We start from the raw sequence: 6,000 nt of genomic DNA on the forward strand, positions 1-6,000 counted from the left end.
CTAAGATAGGCTAGATAATAGAGTATTTTCTCTAAATTTGCCAAATACTAATGAATGGGACATTGTGAATGTATTTCTTACTTGATAATTGTCCTTATTGTACATAGTTTTGTATTGTTAGAGTTAAAGCCTGCCTATTTTATTTAGACAAAAGGGGGAAATGTTGTGGAATATTCCTTTGCACTGTGTGAAGATGTGCCATTGTGATTGCTTTAATAAAAAACTGAATTGTCAATAGCTAGTCAGGATTTCTAGGCATAGAGGATGCTGGGGAGAAGAAGGGTGGAAACGCCAGGAAGCAGCATGGGCAATACAGAGTAAAGGTAACCAAGTCACATAAAAGAACGTAGATTAAAAGATGTGGGTTAATTTATGTTATAAGAGCTAGTTATAAACAAGCCTAAGCTATCAGTTGATCTTTCATAATTAATAATAACTCTCCATGTCATTATTGAGAACTGATGGTCCTGACAAAAAAAATCTGCCTGTAGGTAGGGACACCAACTTACCCAGTGTGGTAGTTGGTAGTTGAATGTAATTGCTCCCATAAGCTCATAGGGAGCAGCACTATTAAGAGGTGTGGCTTTGTTGGAGTAGGTATGACCTTGTTGGAGGAAGTGTGTCACTGTGGAGGTGGGCTGTGAGGTCTCATACATGCTCAAGTTGTGCCCAGAGTCTCAATTCACTTCCTCTTTCCTTCAGATCAAGTTGCAGAATTTGTAGCTCCTACTCCAACACCATGTCTTCCATGTCCCACTATCGTGATAATGGACTGAACCTCTGAACTGTAAGCGAGTCACCCCCAATTAAATGTTTTTCTTTGAAATGTTGCTGTCATCATGGTGTCTCTTTACAGCAATAGAAACCCTGACTAAGACAACCAGCCAGATCAGCCTAGTGATCAATGTGTGACAGATATCACAGCCAGATCGCCTTCACATCCAAGGACAGTTATTTGGAATACAATTTCATTTTTCATGGATCAGTGTTGTAATATTGATTCCCAGCATAGGTGGCTTATCATTCTGCTGTGAGGTGTTTAGAGAGCTTTTAAAACACTGTGTCTTCAGAGTGAACAGTAGTGTAAGTCTCCGCCTGTGTTGCAGGGTGTTGTTAGAGTTTTCCTGCCTGGCCCACAGTCAGGACAAATCTCTCTCACCCGCCAGGCCCATAGACGCTCAGAACCAACCAAGTAAACACACAAAAACTTACATTGTTTAGAAACTGTATGGTCATGGCAGGCTTCTTGTTATCTACTTCTTCTATCTTAAATTAACCCATTTCTATTAATCTATACTTTGCCATGTGGCTCGTGGCTTACCAGTACCTTATGTCTTTTCTGTCATGGAGGTGGCTGGCAGCGTCTCTCTGCCCCAGCCTTCCACCTCCCAGAATTCTCTTCTCTCTTGTCCTGCCTACACTTCCTGCCTGGCCACTGGCCAAACAACATTTTATTTATACTGAGAGATATCCACAGCAGCAGGGTGTGCCCTCTACTGTTCCCTTCCATCCCTCCAGCCCCCAGGTTGCTCCCCCAGCTCCCTAGACCTGGTGGGAGAGGCAGCAGCTGAAGGGGCTGAGTCAGGAGTTGGGTGCAGAGAGGAGGGTGGAAGGCTTTGTTTGGGCTCCGCCCCCGATATCAGGAGGCAGAGGATAGAGGTCACATGGTTCTGGAAATGATACATCCTCATCCAGGCTTCCTCTCCACAGTCTGCCTCACAGAACAGTGAGCAAGAAAAAGAAAGAAAACCAAAAAACAACACGGCAGCCAGACAAAAAAGGAAAACAGAGATTGGGTGTCCTTCGCCCCAAATGCTCATGACCAGAGGGCTCGGGATGCAGAGTGTTTCTTAGATTTGGGGGTGTTTGCATATTTATAATGCAATATCTTTGGGATGGACTAGAGCCTAAACAGAAAATCTGTTTAAGTTTCTTATAATTCTTCTACACATAGCTCAAAGGTAATTTTATATGATATTTCTAGTTTCAAAGATATTTATTTTATGTGCATGGATGTTTCACCTGCATGTACATGTCTACCCTGTGCTGGCCATGCCTGAGGCCTTCAAAGGCCAGAAAAGAGCATCAGATCCCCTAGAACTGGAGTTATAGATGGTTATGAACTGGCATGTGGATGCTGGGAACTGAACCTGGGTCCTCTAGAAGAGCAGTAAGTGCTCTGAACTGCTGAGCCATCTCTCCAGGTCCCATGCCTGCATTTTGACCATGACACAAGGTGAGACATGGAATTTTCCACCTGACATGACAGTCAGTACATGGAAAGTTCCAGGTTATGGGCTTCAATTTTTAGTCTGGGACACTCCACATATAACACTGAAGTGCAGCATGTAACAACCCCACCCTGGAAGCCACACTCTAGTCTTTCCTCCAGCTGTGAGCTGTGCAGTTCCCAGCTTGCCAGTCTCTTTCCTGGGGTTGGAGAACAACCAGGAGCCCCTGCTCCCACTGGAAGTGCTTGGCGTGCGTGCATGCGTGCGTGCGTGTGTGGTGAGAGATGAGATCCCAGCAAGTGCTGCTGTGGAATAAGGCTCTGCTCACCAGACCCAGACCAGGAGACCTGGGTCCAGAGTGCCAGGCGCCTCAGCATTCTCCTGATTCATTTCCCACTCCCAGACTTGACAGAAAATGAACAGGAAGAAACATGACTTTTCTTAGAAAAAGCAAAACCTTTCATTGCATTCCTGTGTGTGTGTGTGTGTGTGTGTGTGTGTGTGTGTGTGTAAACAGACCATGAGCTTATTTGCTGGTGACAATCATGGGATAGATAACATGGGGGACTTACATAATTTTAATCTATTTCTGAGTCCAGAGTACTACTGAATCACATTTACATGTTCTTGGTGGGGTTTTACATTTTTACTGTAAGGAAATGCTTTAACCTTTCTGAAATCTCCCTCTCCCACCTGGCTTTGCTCTCGCCTGGTGCTTACAAGTATGAAAATGATAGACGCTTAAAACTAGTTGGAATTTAAAAGCAATGTTTACATTTAATATAAATAAATGGATATTCTCATATATCTTTATTTAAGAGTCTTATGGCATTTATACGTGCTAAAATTCTTAATAAACAAACTGCTTTGATCCTCATGACTCTCCTCTGAGATACAAGTGCTGTTACCCCTATTTTACAGACGGGAAACTGAGGCCAGAAAACGACAAAACCTGAGCCGAGGTTCTAAGACATACCTTGGAGTCTCGGGAAGGATCCAGACACTAACTACATCCTCCATCCCCTCGCTTCTGTCCTGTAAAATACACTCTGCAGCCTCTCCATGCCGGGTGAAAACACCTCGGTGGGTCTCTGTGACTCTGACCTCAGTGTCGGGTGTGTCTGGTCTGGAGTCTGTAAGGGATCTTGTCAAGTGTCTGTTAAAATGAACACTCCCACCTGGGCCAGCGTCCCCGGGGGACCCTCCCTGCTTAACCTCCCGGCCTTAGGGAGCCTTCGGGAGGTTGCCCCCCACCCCGCCACCGAGGAGTCTCTTCCCACGTGATCTCAGGAAGGGCTGGGATTCTGGAGCCAGGAAACTCTTTCTGCCGGTTTTTATTCTGTGACCTGGAACACATCCATGTTCTTTGCTTCAAGCAATAGAAAGCCCGTGGCAGATGGTAGAGTCTTAACTGGTTAATAGGCTAACAGTCGTGATCAGAAATGCTCAACCCAACGGCTATTGTGCATTATCGATCCTTGAGGAATGCGAGGCTGAAGAACCCTGCGGTTTCTTACAGAGGAGCAGAGACCACAGTACTGGCCGCACTCAAGGATGCATGGCTCCGGCTGAGATGCTGGGGAATGTCTTTACATCTAAAGCCATTCTGTCAGCACTGCTGAATACAGAAATAGTTGCTCGGTTGGTGGGTGGGCTTCAGCCATTTCCCATGAAGAGGGCACCATCTTGTGGTCGGTGTGATGAACTGACAGGTCTAGGATGGCCGGTTGGGAAATCTCAAGGCTGGTTTTTTGTTTTTTGTCCGGGCCCCCCCCCCCCCCCAGGCCAGGGCCACCTCCAGAAAGTCAAGTATCCTCGAGACAGGGAGCCCAGCACCCACGTTCTTTAATGCTCCCGGTGGGGTCCTGATTTCCAGAAGGGTGGGTCTGTTCCGTGATGATGCAGCCAGCAAACACATGGGGCTGGCTCTGCAGCCCGGGGCCCCTCGATTCGGAGTGTCTGATTGAGGGGCGTTTTCAAGGGATTGCCAGCCTACTCATGGGTCTTGATGCCCAAGACACAATGCTATTTCAAGGCCTCTCTGGTACCTTCGTGTACCTGTGCCTCTCCCTCCCGGAGGCAAGAGGCCGTGCTTTGCCTCCTCGCCTGTGATAACAATAGAATAGAACCAGGCAGAGCCATCTGGCTTGCAGAGTATGGTTTCCTGCCCAGTGTTCACCAGCAGTGTGCTCAGTGGGAGGAGGCATGCTCATGCCCTTCCAGGGGAAAGCCACGCCCAAGGGAGCACCTTCTCAGCTTGGAAAAAATTAATTCTTAAAAATAATAAGTAAGCTGGTGGTGGCTCACGCCTTTAATCCCAGCACTCGGGAGGCAGAGGCAGGTGGATCTCTGTGAGTTCGAGGCCAGCCTGGTCTACAGAGTGAGATCCAGGACAGACACCAAAACTACACAGAGAAACCCTGTCTCGAAAAACAAACAAACAAAAGTATGCTTTACATAAATACTACTTAAAATGTTTTCTTTGAGACAGCCCACCTGACATCAAACTTTGACTCCTTGCCTCGGCCTCCTGAGTGCTGGGATTACAGGTGTGTGCCATCAGCCTGTAAATCCTTTGCTTTCATTTCTAACACGGTGATCTGGGTCTATGTGCCCCCAGCTCCTGTGCCCAAAGCCTTTTGAGACCTGCAGTCATTTCAAGAGTGGAATGCGGTCCCAAGACTAGACCCTCTTGTGACTGCCCTGGAGCTCTCTCTCTTTGGTAAGCTTAAACTCCATGTCAGGGGGAGGGTCACTGCCCTCTGCCCGCACTCCCCTAGGCTGGCTGGTCCAAAACGACTAAGAACCACAGCACTGTTTCCCTGTTTGAGCATTTGACTTGGGAGACGCAACTGGAGTCTCGGCATATGCCAAATGTGCTGCTCAGTTTTTCTTTGTCAACACAAACGGTGGTCATCCAGAAGAGGGAACCTCAACTGATAAAATGCCTCCATTAGATCTGTCTGTAGGCGAGTCTGTGGAGACATTTTCTTGATTAATGATTGATGTGGGTGGGCCCACGGGGGCAGTGCCGCCTGTGGGTAGGTGGTCCTGGGTTGTATGAGAAAGCAGGCTGAGCAAGCCATGGGGAGTAAGCAGTGTTTCTTCATGGTCTCTGCTTCAGTTCCTTCTTCCTGACTTGGCTTCTTTTCATGACACACTGTAACTGTAAGATGAAATAAACCCTTTCTTCCCCCAGGTTGCCATAGGTCATGATTTTATCACAGCAAATAGAAAGCATACTAGGCCACAACCCTTTGTAATATCACACATGCATCATGCAGCTTCTGGAAACGTTGCCTGAACGAACAAGGCCCAGAAATGCCAATGGCATCTTATTGGCTTTTTGGTGTTGATGTAATAGAACACCTGAGACTGTGTTATTTATAACAGATTAATTTCTGCCTATGTTAAGCAGTCCATAGTGGAGGTACAGCATCTGGTAAGGGCTTTTGCCCTGCATTGCCCTATGGTGGATTTAAAAATGGCAATTGTGAAACCTATACTCAGTGTCAGAGAAAATACTTTTACACATAGCATCCTCATTGCACTCTTCAGGTTTGTTTTTTAGATTTATTTATTTCATATGTATAAGTGTTTACCTGTGGGTGGCTCTCCCCAATTTCCCCCCACCCAGGGTACTCTTGAGCAGGGAGAAATGAGGAATAAGTAAATAGAAATATAAAGGAGAGCGACAGATAGAAACACAGGATAGCCTTGAGAGGGCCTAGGTCAAAACCCACCAGCCCCTTCTGTCTCTACTAAAGGG

The sequence above is a fragment of the Onychomys torridus genome, chromosome 19 (assembly GCF_903995425.1).
Source record: "Onychomys torridus chromosome 19, mOncTor1.1, whole genome shotgun sequence".
Taxonomy (NCBI): domain Eukaryota; kingdom Metazoa; phylum Chordata; class Mammalia; order Rodentia; family Cricetidae; genus Onychomys; species Onychomys torridus.